At 39.5% G+C, this 27626-nt stretch overlaps 1 protein-coding gene and 1 long non-coding RNA gene across 3 annotated transcripts in view; one reads left to right on the forward strand and one right to left on the reverse strand.

The window, feature by feature from the left end:
- NRG3 (neuregulin 3) overlaps positions 1-27626 on the reverse strand; it is a 1063293-nt gene that overhangs the window by 1012500 nt on the left and 23167 nt on the right. The gene's annotated exons all lie outside the window — the stretch shown is intronic.
- Positions 17906-26023, forward strand: LOC141276752 (uncharacterized). Its single transcript, XR_012326742.1, has 3 exons — positions 17906-18061; positions 18355-18411; positions 25955-26023. It is a non-coding gene; the product is annotated as an uncharacterized lncRNA (long non-coding RNA).

Below are 27626 nucleotides of genomic sequence, written 5' to 3' on the forward strand. Positions count from 1 at the left end.
CTAAGCCCGTGCGCCACAACTACTGAGCCTGTGCACCTAGAGCCCATGCTCCGCAACAAGAGAAGCCACTGCAACGAGAAGCCCACGCATGGTAACAAAGAGTAGCCCCCGCTCGCCGCAACTAGAGAAAGCTGGCACGCAGCAACGAGACCCCAGGCAGCCAAAAACAGATTAATTAATTAATTTTAAAAAAGATAATTGGAGAATATTAGAAACACTTTTTAAAAGACACAGTATTAAATTCTCTATTTTTACATAGCTATTTCATTCAAATAGTTTATTTTAATATCTCTTGACTAAAATCAATGTTGAGTTTTTTAAGCCCTTAATGTTGTTGGTCTCAACTCTGGCTTTGCGTTGGAAGCATCTGGAAACTTAGAGGACTATCTGGGAAGGGGGGTGGGGTGAAGTGGCAAGGGAGGCTGCACATATAAATCACAATTCCTGCAGGCAAGAACTGGCACTGGGGATTTTGTGAAAAGCTCTCCAAGTGATGTTACCACACAGTTAGAGTTATGCTCTAAATCTAAAAGTGCTCTAAAATATAAAATCGATTAATTTAAATAAATAAATACTAAACTAAATATGTATAGTCAGGTTGTGATTTCTTGTTATATGCCTAAACCTACATGATTTTATTTCACATTAATTAATAACAACTCAAATAGCTCATTTGTAGCATATTAAGCTGATCCCAAGATACTTAATATTCACTTTTAAGAGCTGGAATTAGTCATCTTAGCAAGCGTTTATTCATTTTAGGAGAACACTTGACCCAACTTTAACTTCTAGTAGGTAGAGATTTAGACTATGATCATTCTCCTTTATGTGAAAAATGACAATTACAGGAGACAGGATATTAAGAATTCAGTTCATGAACACAAGCAAGAAAAAAGAAAGGACGAAGTGGCATTCGGCTTCTAGGCACTTCTTGATCGGCACTGGAGTGTGTTTTGGGCCAAGCCCAGAGTAAATAAATGGTAATATGGTCATGTGATAAAAAGAACTGCAAATGACCCCAAAATTTTCTAGTAACTTATTTTTATCTCTGGCTAAGAATAATAACAATGATTCAACCACCAACTATAATCTCTTCGGTTAGTTTTATTTTGAAGTCTTAACATTACAATATTGTTGCCAGAAGCAGTGCTATAAAATCCAAAGCACATTAGACGTTTTGTGCAGTTTATCTGATTGTGTCCCCCAATCTCCCTGCCAGGTGAGTATTTTTATATGTATACATTTACTGAGAGATTCAGAGCACTTAAAATCTTGCCCAAGGCGACATGACCAGTAAGTGGTACAGCCAGGCTATACCTGAAGATTAAAACTGAGACTCCTATAACTTCAGGGACTCCACTCTCCCTGATACTCAACCTTGCACATAAGACAGCTTTGTTTTATAAACTGAATTTGATCATTGATTTGGGGATGCAGGGTTAGTAAACAAGACTGCCAGAACAAAAGATTTAGAAGCAAACTCAGTAAACCCAAAACAAGGTGAGTAGTTTAAATTAGACAAACACTTGTCGTGCAAAGTAAATCTCTTTTACTTGCTAAAATTAGCAGGATCTTTAAGGAAAAATCTATTTTACTTTATAAAAAGTTCTCAATTATATAGGTCAAGACTCCATAGCAATGAATAAAACTAACCTGATATTCTCTCCTCTAAAGTATCATTATGACCACTTTCTTCTACAGACCTTTTAGAAGTATGCCTAAAATAGGGCATTTGCATCCCAATCTTACCGCTCTCTATGCAATGGTTGATTTTTCCTATAGCTGAATGTGTTCTTCAGCAGATACCTCTCCTGGAGTCACTGTAATTTTGGCTTCTTCACCTTTCAGGAAGGAGCTATACAAAAGAATCATCACCTCTCCCTGATGTTTAATCAGGACTCAGCATGCTAAGGTCCTTTTATGAAAGCTCCCTGGCAGGAAATCATAGCCCCTTTCTTCAAAAACAATAAAACATGAAACAGAGGGATCCATCTGTCAATCACGATAGATTTCTCTTTCAGGAAAAAAAAAAAAAGACCCTCAAAGAATAAAAAGCGTTCACACTAATTAATACCCATTAAAGCTCCCACCAGTTTAGAGTCTTGAGCAAAGTCAAGAATTATCCAGCTAATTCAATTCCAGAAGGTGTTTTTGCATCACTCATCTGGATTGACAAGAGAAAGTACTTTCCTAAAAAGGACTAGGATAATTAATTCCAATTTGCACTTCATATTTGCAAGCACAACCTCAGTACGTCAGCCTTTACAAATTTCCTAGGAGTATGACATTATAATCAATTATTCACAATCAGGTCTAATTCCATATACATCTACTGCTTACCCACCTAATGCCACACACTGTGTTAGGTTCTGGCAATACAGAAATGCTTAATGTATTCTCTTGCCTTTGAACGAGGTAGAGTCAATTGGAATTCTACTTCTGAACAGCTTACCCACATCCCGTATTTTTCATACATACTAAAGACAGTCAGATTAGCCCAAAGTTACCTTATATCTTGTGCCTGAATTCCCTCTACATCATGCCTCCCAAGTGGTCAGCCAGCCCATACTGCATACTTCTCAAGATAGTCAGTTGTATCTTTGGATGGCTCTAATCATTTTGATAGTTGCCGATATAATTGGTGATAACTACCTCCAATTTATTTGGGAAGCTCTCTGGGGCCTGCAGGACAGTGGGGAAGAAATCTTACAGTGGTCAAATGATGAATTTATCTACTTTGGTAGCTATGAATCAAACGCACAGAGCATGCAATTAGAAGAAAGCTTAGCAATCTAAAAATCAATTGGGTATTTTTTTTCCCTCTTTAGGCCCTTATTTTCTCGGTCACCTGCAAATATACAGTATGCAAAAGTCACATATAGCCCTCCCCCCTCCCCCCAATATTCATACAAGAACTATAGAAGAGAAACTATTAAATAGATAATCCATTCAATTAAAAAACATACTGTTATGAATTCTGGCCATCTTCCTCCAGCAGACCCTCTGTCATCTAAATGATAACAGCAAACCAAGAGGCAAATGAGCAAACTATTAAAAAAGGCCCGAAGCCTTGACTAAAAGATTACTTTTGAACTATAGTCAGAAGCCTAAAAAGACTCTATGATGGAAAAACTGCACTCCCTATCTGCACATATTGACGGCCAACTTAACCAAACCACTTGGACTGAGTCATTACTGGGTTTCCTTCCTCCGAAATATGCTCACTGATGTAGCTCATGCTTACAAGAAATCTGAACAACCCTACAAGGGAACTTGTAAAATAGCCTTGATCTTCAGCGGAAGACCACGATCAGCTCACTGAAAGGCAAAGGGAGGAAAAGCACAGTCTGCTAAATGATCTCTGTCTGAACAGCTTTGGAGGTCAGACAACTGTCTTTCTGAATTCTTTTATAGTCATTTTGATGAAATTACAGTAAAGCAAATGATGAGAAAGTGATTTAGATATGATGAGAATGTGTTTTAGAGACATTTTTATTACCTTAACACAGACATCATTTCTTGTAAATTATGAGTTGGAAAAGATACACATTTCTGTGTTAACCACCAAAGAGCACTAGCTTATCTTATTCAAACAGCCCATGGACATGTTCTTTGCTTTCTGTACTCACCCCCACTCATAAATTGTGACAACATGTCCCAAAGTTATCTCCCACTACTTCTCTACACTAATAGCCCCACTGAGCTCCTGATTCCCTGAATCTATCATGCCCACCCCACTCACTCAGCATTCACCCTGCAAGCATTTAATGAGCACCTACTTCTGCTCAGTGCTGGGGACATACAATGAGACTGCTGGCCCAAGGCACACACCCGGCCTGTCCCATAGCGTCCCCATCCCATGAATATTCTCCCTGTGCCTGGGCGTCAGGGCCTCTGTCGGCAGAGTGGGTGGAGGAAAGAAGAAGGTGGGTTTCTAAATATGCAAACTTAATGCAGTATAATAAAGGCAACACCACAGTCCGAGCAAAACCTTATGTGTCACAGAGAAGGGACAGGAGAGAGAGAGAAGAGAGAGCTTGTGGAAGTCTTCAAAGAAGTAACATTCCATAGGAGTCTTGGAAAATAAGTAGGGTGTTTTCAGGCTGACAACACCCCAGGCAGAGGAGACAACACCCCAGGCAGAAGAGAAATCATTCAAGTGTCTCTTGGGAATGTGGGAAAACAGGAGAGGGAATAAGGCTGGAGCTGGAGCTTGAGAGGCAGGCTGGGGTCAGTACTGAAGGCCTCGTTGCCTGCCCAAATTCTGAATTTGATCAAGGAAGATCAAGGGCTGCGCACAGACTGGTGATTTGGTCAAAACTGTAATCTAGAGAGATGATTTTAAAGAGTCAGACTTCTAATCTAATTAAAAGAGAAAAAATAGAAATGGACTATGTTAGACATGGGAAACTTGATAAAACCACACATTTAAGAATTTTAAAATATCATGCTAGTTCCTAATAAAGTGTAAATTCCAAAGCAACTAAAGACATTAGGAAACCTATATAAGCTAGTAACCACCGAAAACATTTTTCAGGTTATTTAATTTTAGATACTTTTTATTACAAAATATATCAAATATGTCTAAAAGTGAAAAAACGTATAGTAACAACAACCATATACTCCAAGTTTCATATTACTCCTACAGATTTTCCCCTCACACTGTCCCTGGGATTATTTTTAAGGACAACCAAGACATCCTATAATTTTGTCAGAAAGTAACTGGGACATTTAGAAATATTTTCTAAGGACTACCATTCCAAAACCAGCTCCTGGGTGAATTCTTTCAAACCTCTTACCTTCTAGAGCACTGAAAAGAATGAAAATTAGACAAGAATCCAGCATAAACTAATGCCAAAGTCTGAACCCCCCCCCCAAAAGACAGAAAAATAAAACAGAAAACTAGAGATGAATTTTTTCATATGAATATAAACTGAAATCCTAAATATGATTAAATCAATAAGAATCTTGTAATACAAAATATTACAATAAAATGTGTTCAAAAATGCAAGCGTCAATATAACATATTCTAAATTTAATCCCTAAAATAACTAAGTCAAAAAATGGAGGGAAAAAAATCCCAACAGATGACCAAAAAAGCCTTAGAAATACTTTAACATTTATTTCTAATTTAAAATGCCTAGTTATATAGCAATAGTGAGCATTTTCCTTAACATCACACTGGAGAATTTAACATTTGTGAGAATCCATTTAGATCCAGAACTGAGACAAGGATAAAATGCAAACACTCAGAAAATATCACATAAGGGTTTATATGAATAAAAGAACAACATTTTCACTAAAGGACAGAAAAGAAGACTTGAATATACAGAGGTATAAATGTTACTATATGATTAGAAATAATATTGCAAAGGACCTATTTCTAGTGGAACTGTGAGCGCCACTAGAAATTATATTGGATATTTTAACAAATGAGTCTAAGTTTCATATGGAAAAGGTGACAACAGCCAGATAATTTTTTTAAATGGTGTGCACTATTAGATATTGGAAATTCATCTTAATGTTACAGTGTATGCTACAAGGAATAAACAGAACAATAAAACAGACTAGATGTCTTATAAACAGTGCAAATTGTATAATGGATCCTTTATTCTCATCCAAAATAATTTAAGAAAGATTAAAACTTAAATATGAAAAATACAATCATAGGGCTTCCCTGGCGGCGCAGTGGTTGAGAGTCTGCCTGCCGATTCAGGGGACACGGGTTCGTGCCCCGGTCTGGGAAGATCCCACATGCCGTGGAGCGGCTGGGCCCGTGAGCCATGGCCGCTGAGCCTGCACGTCCGGAGCCTGTGCTCCGCAACGGGAGAGGCAACGACAGTGAGAGGCCCGCATACCACACACACACAAAAAAAAGCAATCATAAACATCCTAGGCAAAAATACAGATATATATTTGAATAATTAGGAAGTAGGGAAGATCTCTGTTAGGAAGTCATAAACCACAAGGGAAAGAAAGACTATGAAATTTGACATGGGAAAAAGAAACTGGCGTATGTGGCAGAGATGGAGTTACTATTCTTAACATATATTAAGAATACACATATACTCATATATATATAATCTCAAATCAGATATATATTAAGAATATATATCTCTCAAATCAGATAACAAAGTAAAAAATACTTTCAAAACAATATGAGCAAATATTATGAGTAAACAAATCACAGTTAAGAAAATATAAATAAATAATTGAAGAGACAAATAAGAAAAAATTAAAGCTCATTAGTAATTAAGTTAGTGGAATTTAGCATGATACTATAATGAAATTCCATTTTCCTCCCGTCAAAGTAGCACAGTATTTATTTATGTATTTATTTTTATTACAAGTCTCAGTGTCAGCTAAGGGTCCAAGAGGAGCACTCTCAAATATTCCCATGTGACATAAACTGATATAAATGTTCTCAAGACGATTTGGCAATACGTACCAAAAGTATTAAAAATATGCATGTAATTAGACCAGGAAATATATATTTCTAAAATTATCCTTGAAAAAGAGATGTTACTGAAGTGCATGTATGAGAAGGAAAGACGTTCACAAAACACTAAGCAGGTAAAACATTAGAAGTGAGCTCATGTTTTGTCAAATATGATAAATGTCTACTTACTGATATAGTTATATTACTCATAATATTATAAACTTGGAAATAGAAGTAAAAATAATCACTCTAATTAGCATTCTGTGGTTGAATTAATTACAGATTCTTTGCCTTTCATTTTGATTAAACTTGTTTCAAAGTTTTCTGGATTGGATGTGCACGTGTTATTTGGAGAGAACAGTTAGGAAACTAAAAGTTCACAACAATTAATGTCATAAAATATTTATTTAAAAAAGATGGCGAATGATATTTATTAAGCCTGGATGGCCCTATCATCAATTCAGGAATAAATGCCAGGGATTCTTCAGAAATTAAATCAGCTGGAGCGAGCGTCTCTTCCCATTTTCTCTTTGCTGCAGGGTGCTAGGACGGAACAGAGGTGACTTTAAAGATTTCCACTTTGGCCAAGCACGTGGCAGTTGATGCAGGTGATAAGTAAGAGCCCATCTCTGTGCACAATTTTTCAGAAGCCAAGTCAAAGCTTCCTTTCTCATAGTGGAGTCCTTTATACCCTCAGGCCATAAGACCTTTGTTCTCTGGATGCCAGCATAATTCATTCCACCATCATCCAGCACTTGATACTCATTCTGCCTTGAGGCATGTCTTACAATGTTATTTATTTATTTATTTTTTTAGCGGTACGTGGGCCTCTCACTGTTGTGGCCTCTCCCTTTGCGGAGCACGCTCCTGACGCACAGGCTCAGCGGCCATGGCTCACAGGCCCAGCCGCTCCGCGGCATGTGGGATCTTCCCGGACGGGGGCACAAACCCGTGTCCCCTAAATCGGCAGGCAGACTCTCAACCACTGCGCCACCAGGGAAGCCCGCAATGTTATTTTTATTGTCACTTAATTTTTCATACGTTAATGTCTTTGGTGTGGCCAGCAGGAGTGGTAAAGGAAGAGCAAATCGACAAGGAAACCTTCAAAGAACGCTTTGTCGGGAGAGGAACACAGCTCACTGCGTGTTCCCCTGGATGGCTACATCCACCCCTGGTAGCTGCAGTCTTCTCCCAACTCTGCTCCTCAGGCCAAGCACTGTGATGGCACCTCTGGATGTTCCCGCAAGTCTCATTTATTGCCTAGCTGCTAAGTCTTTTAGTTCCCTTGGTTCTGGTACCCTAAATTCTTCCCAATATTCAACCTCAGCTTCCCTCAAGTTTTGGGAGGTGTTGGTCATTTGCAAAGTCCATGGTGGCAATGAAATTAATACTTCAAAAGAATTCTACCCCATCTCTAATAAACACACACATACACAATCTTATTTTCCCCAACTATACTGTAAGGTATTTGAAGCAATGGGTCATATTTGATGATGATGATGAAGATGAAGAAGATAAAGAAAACAACACCCCAGCCAACATTATTTATTAATTCCTAATATGTGCTATCACCTCACATGTTAATGTGAATCCTGATGTACCTTCAAATTAAGTGTTACCATTATGCATTCACAGACTAGGTAAACTCAGAGGTTTAAGAGACAGATCCAGGGTCAATGCCTGCTTCTGAGCTAAATGTCCCTCTGACTTGCAAAGCTCCCACACATTCTTATATCCTCTGCTGACTCAACACTTTATTCATCCCGGTGACCGTGATCCACTCCATAGTTTAGCACGCGCCATTGGCCCTTGCATATGAAGTTCTATGTCAAGCCCTTTCCATAAAACTCCCAGCTGACCCTAGCAGGGATTCAGCAGGTAGCAACTGAATGAAGAATGAATTATTTCTTACATTTACTGCCCAAAACTCTATAAGAAAAGGAGGCCTATGTAGTATAACCAAAGCAGCAATTTTTAGTTATGATGTCATAATAATTAATGGGATGAAATAAATAAGAAAGCAACGGGTTGTTAAGTACCAGATGCATTCCAAAACTTGCTTGACAGGGAAATGCAATGATTTCATTCACTGCTCTTGGTCAGTTAGATGCTTTTGTGAAAAATACAGAGGCATGAACAAAGTCAAGGAAACCATTTGCAAAAGGTAAAATACTAGGAAAAAATTAACAGGATTTCATTAGTAAAATAAAAGAATACAACTCTCTATTAGCATGCCCTTGTTTCCCTTAAGCACCTTCTTTTGACTGAACTTATAATAACTTTCCAATATCAATGAAAAGAGATATGCCACAGTTGCAAGTAACACATTCATTAAAATGGTTTATCTTTATGCTTCATTACTAACTGTAACAACAGAGTAAATGAAATATCATTTACAAACAGAAAAGTCCAGAAGACAGGTTAACAGGAAAAAAAAAGGTCTTGCATTTCTTTTGTACATAGTCAAAAATAGATGATTAAGTACCTGATCTGAGAAACCCCAAATGCCATCATAAATTTACATTTGTGTTTTGCTCTGTCCATGTACTACAGAAAAAACCCACAAGAGCAATATCATAATTGAGTTCACGTCTGAGTCAGAGGACTGCCATGCTTTAAATCAATTCACCGGGAAAGTCTAGCCCTTGACCTACAGAAACATTCCAAATATTTTGGAATTCGAAATGTTTTGACATGTATGGGCCAGTTTAAATCCTTTCTGGAATAAGACAGGGGAATATACACATAGATAAATAGCAAATGAATGAATGAATGAATCCACTTTGGAGGGGAAGCAACACTTTTACATGGCTGCTTCCTAAACATTCCAAATGGTGTCCAAAGTACTTTTCAGTACGATAGAGTGATTTCTTTTCCACTCAGGCCACAGCTCCATTCTGTTTCCTAAGTACGGCATATGCATTTGGATGACAAAAATAATGGATATTCCAATAAAATTCTTCGAGATCAATGCAAGGTCTTCCACAGTGCTAAAGCTCATCACTGTACGATTTTTCTCTAAAACATGTGGAAAGGGTAAACAGGACCCATGTCCCCTGAAAACTACCAGCTATGGAAACAGATTTTCCTGCTGAAAGCTCACAATGACTTCTGCAGTGTCCAAAGCTCAGTGTTCTCCCTGCCAAAGTACAGCTTGGAGGCGGGCCAGGGGAAAAGACGTTCTCTGCGAAATCAAGGACAAACTGCCTGTATGTGGTAGATAATCAACCAGTGTGTGTATAATATACATCTTTAATATTTCAAGAGTATTTGAGTTCTAAATAACAGGCCCCTTTACAATAGCTATATTGCAAATTATCATCATAATCAAAGGGTTTTACCCAAAATCTACTCTGAAGGTAATTTATAACACAGTTCTCTTATTTTGGAGGGGGCAAGAGTGTTTTCATTTATTCATTTATTGATTAACTCATTCACTCATCTATCTGTCCATCTAGCCATTTAGCTCATCCATTTGACACATATATTTTGAGCAGCTACTTTGTATAAGGCACGTGTAGCAGCTAGAGAGGAAAGGCAGATAAAACATGCTCATCTATAACAACAATCAAAGGAGAAGGTTATTATGCACCATGAGATGTGTAAATTGTTTGGGGAGATCGGAGGAAAGAGAGATGAATCCCAAATGAGGGGCTTGAAGCAGAGCTCTTTATAGAAAGTGGCATCTGAATTGGTTCTTGAATAAGTTAAATGATTTAAGTGCACTTAATAATTTAATTTCAATCTAACCTAGCTAAAATCAGACAACATGTAATCAAGCTTCTCCATTAATACAGATATGTGTTTATAATTTGTGACTAGTTATTTATATTTTGAGCTGTAGTATTGTCTAATTTGGGGAAGTAGACTAGAAATATAATTTTGAGGGCTGGAAAGAACTGGGCCAAAGTCTTTGTTCCTCCATTTAATATCCATGTGATCTCTGGCGCATTTCCTAACATCGCTATATTTCAATTTCCTCACCCATTAAATGGAGATGATAATAGCGCCTCCTCTGTGACATTTCTTGTGAAAATTAAGTTTTAAAAGGTAGGTAAATCCCTTAGAATGTTGACTAACATAAGTAAGCACTTGGTAAAAAAGGCAGTACTATTATTTTGCATTGCTAGTAGGCCATCCTCACGTAACTTCAGGAGATGCCCAAGAAAGGTGAACCTCAAAAACAAATTGATGTCTGTAACTGGCAACGTCTGCCCTTACACTAGAGTTTGTGCTGATAGCCATCCTCATTAATAAATTCTTCCTGTGTCTGGCATCCAATAGTATACTACATCTCTTGAATGGCAGTCCCATGAGTTCATCCTTCTACCTCGATTTCACCTACTTTTGGAAAATAACTGTCTCACACTTCGTGATGCTACCCAGAACCCCGCCAAAGCCAGTGCCTTATATTCCATAGAGCCTACAATTTTAACTCAGATGATCCCAAGCTACCCTCTAAATTTTTAAAAACTCATATCCAACAGATTCTATATGATGCAAGTAACAGATATTCGGAAACTTCATTTTAGTTATATTACTTATTATGTGCTATCTTTTTTAGAATTTAAGTCATTGATTGAAATTCAAGTTTTACAGTCACTGAACCAAAACATAGTAAACAGGATAAATATTAGATGCCCAATAATTACTTGAGGGGAAAAGGCTGTTACATGGAAGTGGCATTTTCTACTACGGGCTAGGCTGGTAAGGAATAAACCAGACCTGCATTGTCCCATGTGGTAGCTACCTGTGCTTAGTGAGCACTTGAAATGTGACTAATAGTGCATCGGACTGAGATGCCCTACAGGTATACATCACACACCAGATTCTGAATACTTAGTATACAAAAGAGTGTGTAAAATATTCAATTCATAATTTTTGTACTGATCACATGTTGACATAATATTTTAGATATACTGAGTTAAATGAGATATATTATTAAAATTGTTTTCATCTGTTTCTTTTTACTTTTCTACTATGCCTACTAGAAAATTTTAAATTACATATGTGGCTCACATTACATTTCTATTGGGCAGCAAAGGACTAGAGGGAGTCTCTCATCTTGACAGAAAAACAAGGGCCTGTCCTGAGAGCAGAGGAATAAGCATTTCCTGAAACCCCAAAGCTCCTCTGATGTCCCAGATGACCAGAGGCCAGAGCAATTATCACACTTCTTTCCAGTCTCCTTGGCAGGTGGGAGGATCTCAGGAATCTCACAGAGGTGCTAGATAAATTCCAGTATTACCAGTATGGGGAGAGAGGGTGTCCCAGCAGGTAGTTAGCTCAGTAGTCCCTCCTGACTCATTTACTGGTGTGATAAACCAACACTCCATATTTAACAGTGTCAGGTAGCTCCTTATTACTCACTGATTCAAAAAATACCCATAGCTGACCACCAAAGGTATTTTCCAAACATTATTTGACATTATATGGTTTGGTGAAAGACGAAATTAAGAAGTATCTAGAAGCTGGTTGCACTAATGATTTTAAGAAAACTTGAAGAAGTAAATTCCTAGCTGATCAACACCCATTTCATTTCCTTTTTGGTTACCTAAGAAGACCCAGTATTTTTCTGCAATTTTGTCATGGTGAAGAATCCAAGCTCTCCAAGCCAGCTGACTAACCGTGAGCAGAGGAAACGCTTCTATATTCAACACTGAGCTTCAAGCACAGCCTAACCTAAAAATGGGCACTTGCTGGTCTGAGGATAGAAGAGCAAAGGTCCCCAGGTCTGATTAATGCTTAAAATACAAAAAAATATCTCTTTATGAAGAAGCATTGCAGCTCACATCCCACTGTTGCCACAAAAATTTACATTTTAATACCTAATTTCCGAAGAGAATAGTCCATTAATGAAGAGCAAACTGTTTTAATAAATCATAAATTATCCTAGTGTAAAATATTTGCCCAAGTGATCTTAGATAAAAATTAAGCCTGGGCCTTCTTAGGATACTACAATAGTGAATCAAAACAAAAACTAGCAGCCGGTGTTTGCATCGATAGCGTAAAAGTACTTTCGTATCACGTTTGAATCATCAGATAATCTATAAATTACATAAGGGAGGCACTGCTTTCCCAACGTTGCAAATGATGAAACCCAAGAATTTATGCCTAGTAAATGACCAAAGTAAGAATCAAAATTCATGTCCCTTGAGAGCAAATTGCATATTTAAAGAATGACCCATCAGGTACCCTACTGAAACCCACATCAGTGTTAAGATCTCAGTATTTGGAAGATCCAGCAGATTTTAGTTTTAAAAATCTTTAAAAAATATGTGGATACGGCCCTTGGAGTCGGAAATGCTAGGACTATGAATGTGAGGTTGCATGAAGAGTTGGGTGAAAACAATTAAAGGATATTATTTCTGAACTGCCTTCCATTTTATTTTTCTCATCACAAGGATAATACGTGTTCATTACAGAAACACAGACAAGAATATTTAAATACTCATACTTTTACAAACCAGACAAAATCACCATTAATATGTCGACACTGACGCCACATGCAGAGGTGATCCTCGACATATTTAGTAGCCAATGTGGCACTTCAGAAGAAGGGGGCAGTCATTAGGATGCCGCCTTAGACAGTCTGCAGAGCTGTACCAGTAGGAACATGTGCCGCAGCTGCGCTGGATGTATGTAATGTTTCTTATAGAATCATATAATCTTACAGATTTTCAACCTCCTTTTTAAAAGTCACGGTATATTTTTAACATGTTATAAAGCCTGTTTCAATTTTTCTATATACATAGAGTCTTCATCAGAATAAAAGCGTGATCTCCCTTCTGGAAAAGGAAAGGTTGAGGTTCATGGGGGCACGATTGCTTATCATTCATTCCACAGGGATTCACTGACCATCTTCCACTTCAAAAGTGCTGAGTACGGTGCTAGGTGAGAAAGGGTAGGAAAGGCCAAGATCCTGCCCTTACTATCGTAAAAGTCAGTAATAGCACTTGGCTCTGCAATGAAGACACCAGCCAGTGGAGCATCTCGCCTCTTTATTCCAAAGGTGGTAAAGAAGACAATTGCCGGTTTCAATGCTTTGTTATTTGAAGCTCCATTATAGCTTCTGCTAAATAACCTTTCTTGAGCAAGCCCCTGGCTACCCTGGCAATGTACCTTGAACAAATTCAGCCATAAAACTGATTAAAGGTGGTACCAGGCTCTTCACTGCTTTGTACATATTATCTGACTTTTCCTCCCAATGGCCCCATCAGGTAGTGCCTTATAACCACCCACCTCCATTTTAAAGATTTGGAAATTAAGACTTGGAGACGTTAATTAGCTTGACTGAGTTTACAAAACAGATTTATCTGACTCCAATGGCCAGGCTCTTAACACCACACTCCACTGCCTTTAGAATACTGACCATGGAAAGACAGTCACAATATATCACGTGAAATAAGCCTGGCCTAGAAGGTGCCTGGGTGATCTGATCCCTGCCAAACTTTGATCTTGTCATCCTAGTTTCCTCTGTGCTTCAGCCCATGGTTCTTTCAGATGCAAGAGTAAGATCAGCTCTTTCCCCACAGGAAGACCTTCTCAGCTGTTATTACCTCTCTCTGCAGTGTTTTTCTCTGCATTCTTAGCATGAACAGATCTCAACCTTAATTATCTCACCATGAATGTCACTCATCAAAAAGGATTTCCCTGGTCATTCATTCTAACATAATCTTTCTGATAGCACTCTGCTTCCCCTCCCAGCCTTTTTAAAACATGAAAGAAGCAGGTTTTAGAGCAGTCAGTACAAAATAATACTCTCTATATAAAAACACTAGTACGCACCCAAATACACTCATGTATACAATACACCAGATGCTGGAATAAAATACAAAAATCCAAACAAAAATGAGGAAGAAGAAAGAAAAGTATCTGGAAAATATTATCCCAAGATTTTAACAACATATTTTTTTCTGGTGAATAAGATTTTTGAGATTTTCTACATTTTTATACTTGCCTGCACTTTCTAATCTTTGGTAATTAATACTGATTACTCTCTTAGTACGTTTCAAATGCATAATGACAACTCTAACATAAGCAATAAGAATCCCCCCCTTTTTTGGTAAGAAAACAGAGCAGATGCTGTTCTAGCTCAGGCTTCTCTATCAGGCACCCAAAGTCACGGCAAGTAATGCAGGGCTTAACTGTGCTCCTTTGTCCTTTACAGAATCTTCTGTGGGGGACAGGGGAGGGCTGGAAGTGGAAGGAATGGTTTTCACAATAATAGCAGTAACAGCAGTAGTTGAGGAAGAAATGTCCTATCATATGTTCTCATTTAAAAAAAAAAAAAAAGAAAGTCTGTGTTAAAACTTGAAGACACACGCAAACCAACAGCCCAATCAAGAGCAGCAAGTGAGACTGTGCCACGCCCAACCTCCCCAAGCCCCAACCCACAAAACAGCGACTCTGTGCAGAGGGCCCTTCCAATACAGTTGTAAAAATCTCTCTCAGGCACCAGCTGAGGAAAGATGAAAGCAGCGTCCTGGGAGAGTGATTCCTGAGGATGGAGGGAGGGGCAGGAAGAGCTCTTGGTGAACCCCCAGGAGCCACACAGCAGCAGGCTTTTCATCTGCGTTAGTGCTTTACCTGAAAATCCCATTTTTAAAATCCGTTATTAGCTCAAAAATACATGAATTCTCCAGTTAAATAATTGGGACAATTTGCAATTATTTGGTCAAATGCCAAAATACCTCTGCAGCGCTGCTGACACAGACGTGGGAGTAAGGCTCGCAAAGGACACATCTGGCATGAATCAAATTGATGGGAAAGAAATGGCTATCATAACATTGGCAACCAAATGAAAAGGACTTTTTAAATATCTGCTGGCACAAATTTTCATTTATTCTAAGGATGAATTCCACTGAGTAACTTGGCTTTACTTGAATGAGAATAGAGCAAAAACGTACTTTCTTTTAAGAAGGAGTTTATCAAAACAATTGTGCTCTCCAGCTCTTGTTTCCCAGAGCACGTGTGGCATTCACGCCAACACAGTTGCGTAGGCAAGTACCACCATGGCAGGACAAGAAATGCACCCCAGATAAACAGGTGACACTGGAGATTTGTAGTTTGGTCTAAGAACTGGTGTTATCACTACGTTTAAAAAATACGCAAGGTGGAACAGTTTGTGGTTTTCCGTGGATTACGTTTAACGTATGTTGTTTAATTAAGGTTATAGATGAGAGTTAATCCAATTTTCTGAAGTGCTTTTTCTTTGAACACTCAAGAATCCAGCCTGCAAGGGCTTGGTTTCACGTTATCACTATTGAAGGGATTTGGATTTTTGCGTCTTTTCCAAACACCTTCTCGCCTTCGTTAGTTTTTTCCTTGCCCTTTGCTGCAGGCTAGAGCTGGGGAACAGAAAAAGGATATTTCACTTGGTGTCGGGTAGGTGAACAGCAAGAGGAGTAGATTAGAGAATGGCAAAGGATGTTGATTCCCAGGTTATCACCTGCCACAACCATCAAACGTCCTCCTGCAGGATCTGAGACTGAGTTTTGACACTAAAAATGCTAACTGAGAAAACTGGCCAGAAAAATTATTCATTAACACAAAGAGCCATGTAGATATTTTTGAAAAATTCCAAAAACAGGGCTTTTTAGTGTACATCCTAAACAACACTCTTATAAATTTTAGATCAAGGGGAAGAAGAGTTACAATTTTACGGCCACTGAACAATTCAAGGACAGAACGTGTAAAACTTTTTGTAAAAAATAAGAGAAAGACACAAAAACACTAACTCAAAAAGGTATCTGCACCCCCTTGTTCACTGCAGTATTATTCACAATAGCCAACACATGGAAGCAACCTAAGTGTCCAGTGTTGGATGAATGGATAAAGAAAATGTGGTATACATGCAATGGAATATTATTCAACAATAAAAAAGAAGGAGATTTTGCCCTTTGTCAACATGATGGACCTTGAGGGCATTATGCTAAGTGAAATAAGTCAGAGAAAAACAAATTTTGTATGATCAGCGTTTATGTAAAAAAAAAAAAAAACAAGCTCACAGATACAGAGATCAGCTTAGTGGTTGCCAAAGATGGGGGGTTAGTGGTGGGTGAAATGGGTAAAGCTGGTCAAAGGTACAACGTGCCAGTTATAAAATAAGTATGTCCTGTGGGTAATAATAATACTTTACTGTATATTTGAAAATTGCTAAAAGAGTAGATCTTAAAAGTTCTCATCACAAGAAGAAAAATTTTGTCTACGTATGGCAATAGACTTATTATGGTGATCATTTCACAATATATACAAATAGCCAATCATTACTTTGTATACCCAAAACCAATGTGTCAATTATATCTGAATTTTAAAAAATAGAAGAGAAAAAAAGATCTCAAACATGAAATACAGAAGCATCATGTATATTTTCTTTCAAGAGTTTATTATCTCTTCCTTATTTTGTTTAGAAGTTATGTGCCTTATATTCAAACATTATTACTCTCTAAGAAACTGAAATGGCTTTGTAGACATAAACCTTGCTTCATTCCTAGAGAGAGAAGAATCTGCACCGGTGTCATGTGGATACAACTAACTTCTCCCTCCCCTCACTTCTCAAAGAGCCTTTAAGGCATTGCCAATACGCCATTCTTTGTTTCTCTATAGTAACTCGTGTGTCAAGAACTGTTCACAGGTTTGCAGCCAAACTTGGATCAACGTGCAATAAACATTTTTGCTACAACTGAGTGCATATCATGTGAGATGGAAGCCCAAGCTAAACAGCTCAAATGGAACAGGTAAAATACCCTCCAACTTCAGGGTACGGCAGAGCCAGAGCCTTGTTCTGTGTACGCAGGAGAACTCTGCCTTGTGAGCCTGTGTGGGAGTGAGCTACGGCAATAGACCATCCACACCAAGATGCGATCAAGTGAAGGGTGATACTCAGTGGAGATGTGTGGACCTCAGAGGCATTCCTTTAGGCTGTGGTCGTGCTTGCTTGTAATTACCTCTTACTTATTTTGTGTTAAATATACTAATCCTTTTAAATCCACCCCCACAAAAAAGTCTCTAGCAAACACCCTTTAAGTGCTCGTAATTGAAAACAACTGTGCCAATCACACTTGAGGGGCCCAGCATCCCTTTCCTATGCTAGTGTTATGTAGATCACATCATCTCAAGGCAGAGGGAAGGCTTCAGGAGAGTCCATAAGGAACCAGACCCCACTCTAGCTCACCCTGGTCATGGGGGTGTGCTGGGGGATACCTGTTTACAGTGAAGCAACCCCAAAAGCGACTATGCCTGACTTTCAGGTGTCACCCTGCCTTAGGGCTCACAGCCTCACCACATCACCACCACGACTGTCATCGCCATCACTCCAACTCCACTACCACCACCATAACCACCACCCAGGTACTGGGATGAATAATGTCTCCCCCCACATTCATGACCACCTAGAACCCAAGAATGTGGCCTTATTTGGATCGCAGATGTAATCAAGATGAGATCACAATGGAGTAGCGTGGGCCCTAAATCCAGTTATGACTGTCCTTAAAAGAAGAGGGAAATTTGGGCATAGAAACACAGACACACAGGGAGACACCGTGTGAAGAAGGAGGCAGAGATTGGAGTGATGAATCTACAAGCTCAGGGACGCTAAGGATTGCTGGCTACCATTAGAAGGTAGAAGAGGCATGAAAAAAATTCTTCTCTAGAGCCTTCAGAGGGAGCATAGACCTGCCAAGACCTTGATTTCAGACTTCCAGCCTCCAGTACTTGAGAGAATAGATTTCTGTTGCTTTAAGCCACCTAGTCTGTGGTATATACTTTATTACAGCAGCCCTAGGAAACTAGTGCAACTCCCATCACCTCCACCAACCCCATCACTCCCACCACTATCAGCACCACCTCCCTCTCCTCAGCACCACTACTATGAAAACATTATGAAAAAGATAACTCAGATAACTTCCTTTCAGGCCAACACTGGGACTTAGTTCTAGTGGTCAGCAGCTGACACCACGAGATGAACTCATGTAAGTATCTTAACCACAGGTGGTCTGATCCCTGCTTCTGGAGTTACAGATCTAGTATGTCTCTTTTTTTTTTTTTTGCTGTATGTGGGCCTCTCACTGTTGTGGCCTCTCCCATTGCGGAGCACAGGCTCTAGACGCACAGGCTCAGCGGCCATGGCTCACGGGCCCAGCCGCTCTGCGGCATGTGGGATCTTCCCGGACCGGGGCACGAACCCATGTCCCCTGCATCGGCAGGCGGACTCTCAACCACTGCGCCACCAGGGAAGCCCTATCTCTCTTTTTTATCCCCAAACTTCTAGTTTGAGCTTGACAAACTTGCCCACTTCTTCCCATTCCCAAAGAAGAACAAAGATGGTTTGACATGAAAGAGATATATCAAAGATCGTTCACTTTAACCCCATAATCTGAAAGCACTGGGGAATATGATATCTAGAAAGGTGAAATAATTTGTACAAAGTCAGTGAATCAGCTTGTAACAGAATCAGACTCAACCAAGTCTCCAAGACTGCTTGCCAAAAAAGGGTGTGCAGTATCTTTTTAGTCCTACTACTGAATATTAGGAAGCAATACATGAAAAGCATAAACATCCCCTACCCTACTACCAACTCACCAGAAAAATGTGTGGACCAGGCCCAGAGATAAAATTCCTTAAATATTCACTATGATATCATTGGGGTATCACATGATGACATTTAAGGAAGATGTTTTCTTATATTAGTATTACATAACTGAAATGTTTCCACTGTTAAGGGGGCTAGCCCTAATATTAATTCTATATACCTGTATAAAATAGAAATAACCTGACGGTCTTCTCAAGACATATCTGAGGTAGAATTCTTATCAAGCAATCAGGAAGGAACTTTGGAATGATGAGAGCACTGATCAGTATGTAAATGAAGATTATCTACATCATGTATGGAAGCATCAACAAATTAAGGAGAGCCCCTGTGTTCTGAAGCATCTGGTAAAGACAAAATAAGTAATGATAAACACAGTTATGTATATTGATTCCTTTTGTTCTTTGAAACAAAGTCATCTCATTGTACAAACCTTCAAATCAGAGTGTCTTAAGACACAGTCTCTAATACTGAAATGACACTTTTCTAAACCTCAACTTCGAAAACTTGGAAAGAAAGGTATCAAGGCATTTGTAATTTTGATGTTTAAACTAAGAGTTTTTAAAAAAAACCCACCATTTTAAAAAAACCATTAAGATTAGTTCCCCAAAGGAAGATGTAATTCTGTACAATCCAGCTCCATGTTCAGAGTCAAAAAGAGTTAATCCTCAGTTACTCAGTTAATCTAAATACTGTCAGCTAAACATATTTTAAAAATCACAGTTTCCTTAATATCAGTTCCTTTAGAGATCCTCTCATTAGAAATCTCATTTTTTTCTTTTACCAAGTTGATACTTCATTAAAAAATATATATATGTGAATGAACTAACAAAAACACACATATATTTTTAAAATTTAACCTTCAGTAAGGTATGTGCTGATATTATGTTCTAAGACTTTGAATTACTAAGCATTTATAATCTGAAATTCCCATCATCATCGCCTATTTCACTCTCTACCAGAGAAGTCACCACAATATACAGTGAGGATTGTTTTTTTCTCTTAAAGCAGTAAAAACAGAGCTTTGAGCTTCTAATTAGCATGTACATTTGGAAGCTACTGTGTTTTCTTTTAAGTAGTGGATGCAGGTCTCCTATAATTCTTAAAAGAAGCAAATAAAGATTCTAAAGCCAAATCTATTGCTTATTTTGTTTAAACTTTTTATATTTTCCCTAAATAATTCATTTCCTCCCCCCAAAACGTGTCAGGTGTGACACCAGAGGTAAATGGAATCTAGAAAATTTTTCTAATGGTGCTACTTTTCCTAGGAACACATACTGTATTAGAAGTCTAACAGGCATCTCAAACTTAATAGGTCCCAAACCAAACTGCTGACTTCCCTACTCCAAATCTCTTCTACTCCAGTAGTCCTCTTAGTAACCCTACCATTCACTCAATTTGCATAGATTAAATAAACAGACAAAACACTCTTAATTCATCCTTGATTTCTTTTTCCCTAATCCCTTTGCCCACGCTTGCTCCACACAAATCTTTATTGCGTACACCACTTTTAAAATATCTTTCAAATCAGAACACCTCACACCCATTCTTCTGCTCCTACTCAGGTTTATGTCCACAGCATCTGGCCAGACCACTGAGACAGCTTTCTAATCATTCTCCTTGCTTCCACTCATGCCGCTCTGTCGCCTGTTTTCTACACATGCCAGTTACATCCCTATTCAGCAGCTTCCAATTGTTTTCCACCTCTCACAGAATAAACTCAAAATTCTTGTAACCTAACCCTGGCTAGCTCCCAGACATCACGTGCTGCCGTTTGTCCCCACCCCCTTCACTCCATGCCAAGTCCCACTGGACGCCATGCTGGTTTTGGAGAGGACAATCAGACTTCCATGTCAAGATCTCCTGCCAAGAATACGTTTTCTGCAGATATTTTCTTGGCTTTCTCAGAACTTTCTCAAATGCCACCTCCCCACAGTCCTTCTCCAAACACCCTATTTAAAATAGTACCCCAGGGCTTCCCTGGTGGCGCAGTGGTTGAGAGTCCGACTGCCGATGCAGGGGACATGGGTTCGTGCCCCGGTCCGGGAGGATCCCACATGCCGCGGAGCGGCTGGGCCCGTGAGCCATGGCCGCTGAGCCTGCGCGTCCGGAGCCTGTGCTCCGCAACAGGAGAGGCCACAACAGTGAGAGGCCTGCGTACTGCAAAATAAATAAATAAATAAATGAAATAAAATAAAATAGTACCCCAGTGATATTGATCTAATGAAGGATTAGCTCTTCATTGAAATGGCAACTGTGATTTAGGATGAGATGAGGGCATCTGGAACAGGAACGTTTGGCTGCATTTGGTATGGAAGAACAGGGTCTAATTTTTGTTTCAGAGTGAAATTTTCTTTTTTCAATGAAAATGATGATGATGACAGCAATAGTAGCCAGTGCTCACTGAACATATGCCCAGTACTGTTCTGAGTGTTTCACGATACCCAGTTATGGATGAATAATAAAACCCATTTAAATCTCATAACTCTTGAGGTTATTACATTATTATCCCCTTTTTAAAGATGAAGTTAACTAAGACAGAGAATATCTAGAAGAGCTTGCTTACCCCCAAGCAATTTAATCCAATCAGGAAGGCTTTTTAAAAGAAACATGAACAAACAAATTAAGGTTACGGAAATATTTAAAGTCTACTTATGTTTGTACAGGGCTTCCTCTAATAAAGGAAACGTGGCCCAAGAGATCTGGAAGACTCTCAAAAGGCAAATTCCAATTATGTGATCACAAACACAGGGGGGTAAGGGGAGGGTGGGACGAATTGAGAGAGTAGCATTGACATATTTACACTACCATGTGTAAAACAGATAGCTAGTTGGAAGCAGCTGTATAGCACAGGGAGATCAGCTCGGTGCTTTGTGATCACCTAGAGGGGTGGGATAGGGACAGGGGGAGGGAGACTCAAGAGGGAGGGGATATGGGGATATATGTATACATATAGCTGATTCACTTTGTTGTACAGCAGAAAGTAACACAACAATGTAAAGCAATTATAATTCAATAAAGATGTTAAAAAAATAAAATAAAAATAAAAATATTCTAATACTTAAAAAAAAAAGTGCCAATCCAGCCATAGTATAAGGGATGATTTTTTAAAGACATGACGAAAACATGAAAACTGGGTACAGGGCAACTGTTTATTAAGCAGTAATGGCCTATAAGAACCAAACGGGGAAAATGCAACTCCAGAAAGAGTTGAAAATTGTAATAAAAGTATAAGAGTAACCAAAGGAGTTCCTTAAGTTATGTTCTATTGAATCTAACAAGGACATTGTTCTGTCTCCTGCTTGGGCTATATGAATTACAGTAACAGATGTGAAACAGAATATAGTTTTTCAGCTCCACTCTGATTCCATGTTCTGTGGGGAGGCCAGAGGTAGTCTGGTAAAAGAGAACTGCACACTTCAACCCTCTAAAACTCAGAGCTGTGGTCCAAGAAATAACACACCCAGATAACCAGAGGATTTGCAGGTAAGAGCATGCTCCACAAACCTGGAGGAATATGGAGAAGGAGAAAGGTGCCGAAAGAACTCTGAAGATATTAAATTACAGAGTAATTTGCAAGAGGAGGAAGAGGACAGAATCCATGACCTAGGAAAAAAAATGAAGAGTGATTTGTGAATGCATAAAAAACAGAAACAGTGATCACTTGGGAGCCAATGTGGATTCATGAAGAACAAATCAGGCTGAACGAATGCCTTCTCCTTTTTTGCTGAAGTCAGATAATGGCGCAGGATGCCAAATTCATGAATGACATGAAGCTGGGAGGAACAGCTCATACACTGCATGAAAGGGTCAGGATGGTCCTGGTCTGGAGGTATTCAGTCCAGGGCTTCACAAGAGAAACTGACAAGAACAACAGCTATCGTTTTTAAGCACTATTTACCAGGCACTGACTGTGCTTTTAACACTCACAACCTTCTGAGGCAGGTGCTGTGAAATCCTGATCTTAAAGAAACTTAGGCTGAGAGAAGACTGCCAAAGATTACAGGGAGGTGGCTTGAAAGTTTAGGATTAACTACTACACTCCCAAAGACAGCATCCAGGATGCTGCGGGGATGTGAAGCCCTGCCGTATTTTTTAAAAAAAAAAAGGTGAAATTACTGATTTATCTTAGAGATGAAAAGGTGCAGGACAAATAAGATTGTGGTCTTCACACATGTGAAAGCCTGCCACATGGAACTGGGATAGATTCAGTCTTCTGGCTCCAGAGCGTAGATTCAGTAACAGGGCTAGAAGGTGGAATCTGACTAAGAATGAGACAGCTCTTCTAATGATTAACATCATGTGATAATAGAAAGAAAGTCTAGGAGACCATGAACCCTGCTACTGAAGGAGTCCAAGCAGAGGCTGGGCAGCCACTTCTGTCAGGGGACAGTCAAGAGATTCAAACAAGAGATGACGATTAGGGGGACTTCCCTGGAATTCCAGTGCTTCAGACTCCACGCTCCCAGTGCAGGGGGCACAGGTTCGATCCCTGGTTGGGGAACTACGATCCCACCCACATGCCACACGGCATAACAAAAAAAAAAGAGAAAGAGAGAGAGAGAGAGAGAATGACGATTAGACTAGAAGCCCATCTGATTTCTTCCAAATTCTGAGAATCCATGAGGATGCAAATTTGTGTTATACTGAAGTCTCAAAGGCAGATACATTCATGTTTGTCACCTTGGTCATAGGATGTCCTTTGGTTTTTTTTTGCAGTACGCGGGCCTCTCACTGCTGTGGCCTCTCCCGTCGCGGAGCACAGGCTCCGGAACCGCAGGCTCAGCAGCCATGGCTCACGGGCCCAGCCGCTCCGCGGCATGTGGGATCCTCCCGGAGTGGGACACGAACCCGTGTCCCCTGCATCGGCAGGAGGACTCTCAACCACTGCGCCACCAGGGAAGCCCAGGATGTCCTTTCTTGATTAGCATTTCCAAAGAAGCATTGATAACTGATGCAAATATTTAGAGTGAAAACCCAGTGCTCTGCTGGAATCACTGAATCATTCTGCAACCATCTTTAGACTTTTACATGGAAAGGAACAAACAGTGGAGCATGTTTGTTTTTTCTCACTCTGCACCATCGCCCTGAAACAACAGTGATTTGTACTGTTGCTTGGGCCAGGCCTTTCAGAGGCAGCTAATGAGGTTGCTGGGCCCTGGTGGGTGAAACCCTCCAGATGGGTTCACTCGAGTGTTTGAGACCGTGCAATGCTGACCACATGATATACTGGTTCTCAGCACACTCTTCTCTTTCAACCTATATTAAATAAGCACTATTAGCCACAAAGAAATACCAGAGACGGCAATTTGGCTGGATTTGATGTCTCCATGCAACATTTATCTCCCTTCTGGAAGTCAGTCGTGCTATGTTTACACCAGCTTATTTAATTTTGTTTTCTTTTATCACGTTAACCCACTGCTTGGGCTTCCACGAGTTAGAGTAGAGAAAAACCTCATACATGACTTGTGCCTAATCTTTTATGAGAAACACAGCTGGTCCTATAGCTGTTTCCAGCATATCTGGAAATGATTTTGAGATACAATTACATGCCGGGCACCTGTGGGTCAGATGGTGACTGGAATAAAACCACCCATTCCGAGCAGACAGGGGCTCTGAGTCTGCAAGAAAAACAAACAAACCAAAAAAAAGAAAAAAATTCACTTCCTTATGTGCCATATTATACATAATTCAGACATCTTGTGAAATATTTTAGAGTCTAAGTGAACAGTTCATGGGAAGCAACGGAAAAGAGATCTTTAAATCACAATCCTGGTTACAAAACCAAACCCCTCATATCACCAGCAGGGAGAACGCGGGGCAATTACTTAACTACTCTACGCTTCAAGTTCCTTTGCGGTGAAGTGGAGGTAATAATAATACCCACCCCGTCAGGCTGTATTGAGAATTAAATGAGATATTGTCTATAATCCATGATAAGTACTCAGAAAATGCTCAAAACAGTGTAGTTATTGTTGACATTGTTACATTTTCATTGGTTTCCTTTAGGAAGCTAGAACATAAAATTAATTCCAGTGCCAAAGATTGTACAGCTGGAAAGGTAGTGGTTGTAACCACTTCACAGGCAAACGCACTCTGCACCCGAGGCCTCCTGTGAACCGCCTGGCCTACCTCCACCCTGACTCAAGGCTCCTGACCCTGCAGGCCAGGGCTGCCTCGGTACCAAGCAGACCTGTAACTGCTTTTCCTCTTCTCCCAGCACTTGTCCATGATTTCAAGAGAGTCTCTTCGTCCCTTTTCTTTATTTAGAAAGCAAATCTTGCTTCAGGAAATCAGCTTGAGAATCATGCTTGTGAAGTGCTTCTCTAAGGAAAAGTGCCTTTGTGAGATCAGTCACAGGAGGATCCGAGAGAACACTCACAAAATACGCAGAGACTCCCTCGCTAATTTCAAGAAAGCCCTCTTCTGCCTTCTTCTACGGGGCAGAAGTGTCAAATCCCTGCTACACCTCTGGAAAGTAGCTTACCCTGCTTGTAAAATGGACATACTGATATATACCTTCTGGGACTCTTGTCAGGTTGAGTAAATGCATAAGTAAAACGAATGGCTCAGTGTGCCTACAGGTAACCACCATTTGGGTATCGCTTGTGTTCTTTTTGTAAAAAGAAGGTAATTTTCAGAACAGACTAACATTTTCTGCAATCTCCTCATAATTTTAGAGTTACTTATCTGAGTTTGTCCCATTTAATTTGAAGAGTTAATAAATTAACATTTTACCATCCAATGTGGAAGATTTCAGATATATAAAGTATATATTTTGTTAAGACAAACCCAATGCTGCCTATAAGAAATTGTACGAGTTGCCCATGTTCTTTCTGGAGCTCGCATCACCTGTTCTCTTGACTCTCTATATGCTGGAAGCACAGGGAAGTCCCGGCTGCAACCTGCTTCCTTCTATTTCACAGGGAGTGGAAGAGACAGCCTCTCGGCCTCTACCCTGGACCACATCAGCAAAATCACTCTGATCATGTGACTGCTTTAGGATCCCAAGACAGTCTGACTTACTACAACCTTGCACTCTCTCTACACCCATCAAGGATTTCTTGTCTAGAGGTCCCTTCCTCGCCAAGGAGAAGAAAGAGAGAGTTAGGGAATTGTCTTTAAATGTCAATAAACATTTCATTTTTCACCTAAACTTTAAATTTCGTCATATATTACTTGTATTCATTATATCACTGACTAATACTTGCTAAAAATAAATTAAAAGCTTGTATGATCCTGAGGGGGAAAAAATATTCCAGCAAAGCCCCTTCTAAAATTTTTCATTTGCTATTATTACTATTTCTAACTGAAAATAAACCAGTATATTTCAGTTATATTTCTGGATAAATAATAACACATGCCCTGTATATTTTCATGTTTACATAGCACTTTCTCAAATTACCAGGAAATCTAGCTATCGTTTGTAACATTTCCTCCCTGGGGCAGCAAAATTTGCTCTAAATTACACATATAAAACATACAAACAAATTTCAGGGTAGCCGAATTTTAACTCTACATTTCTGTATTATCAGAATGTAAACATCTGAAACATTTCACAGAAATCCAGCTAATGGAAAATTTCAGTGACAGTGGCAATCAGTGTACACTTTAAAATCTCAGCATAATCAGGTATGCTGTCTAAACTTGAGGACATAATATCTGATACAGAGTTCTGCAGAGTTGTAATTCACAATGTATTTGTTTAAGGTTCTCAGACTCTCCCAAATCCATTTGGCTTGATTTCTGGAGTACCTTAGAGCAGTAAATTTGCATGAACATTAAATTAAGTTATTTTGCAAAGTTAGCTAGGCGTTAATAGGAGGAAAAAGGTGTGTTAAAAGAAAAAAGTTTGATGTCACACATGTTTAAAATAAGTAGACACAAAGGTTTTTTTTTCCTTACTTCTCTATTTGTTTTAGAGAACCAGGTATCAAATTCCACAGGTGGCATCAACGGCAATGCTGTTGGCTGCATATGACAAACGGTTGACCATCAGAGGCCTACAGACTGACTGTTAAGACTGTTTACTCAACAAGATGCCCAAAGGCAGACAGACTCTGATTACTTTCACAGCTCCATGGAGTCATCAAGGGTCAGGCCTTCATACCCAGGCCTACAGTTGCATGGTCCCGGCATGGATGCAGCAGCTCCAGGCATCACGATCCCATTGAAAGTTTGCAAATATAGGTCAGAACACACAATTTCTCCGATGGCTTTCCCTCCTTTAATTTGGATAAGAAATCCTTTCCTGCTGCCTCCAGCACATTCCCCTTAAACTCTCTTTGGCCAGAACAACACCCACTCCTAAACCAATCAACGGCAAAGAGCAATGGCATCGCCATGGACGGCCTACCCAACCACAGTTCATCCCTCTGGGATGCCCCTTTTCACCAATGACCAGTATATCAATGAGCACAGATGATGAAACAATTTTACTATTTCACCTTAACTAACAGAATGTTAGGTGAAAAACAGTACTTGCATGGAATAAAGTTCATTGTTAGCAGTGCTGGCAGTGATGCATTAATACTGAAGGGATTCTAATACGTACCAGGGATTATACAGCATGCTTTCTCATTGGTTATCCATTCAGTT

This window comes from Tursiops truncatus, chromosome 16 (genome assembly GCF_011762595.2).
Source record: "Tursiops truncatus isolate mTurTru1 chromosome 16, mTurTru1.mat.Y, whole genome shotgun sequence".
NCBI lineage: Eukaryota > Metazoa > Chordata > Mammalia > Artiodactyla > Delphinidae > Tursiops > Tursiops truncatus.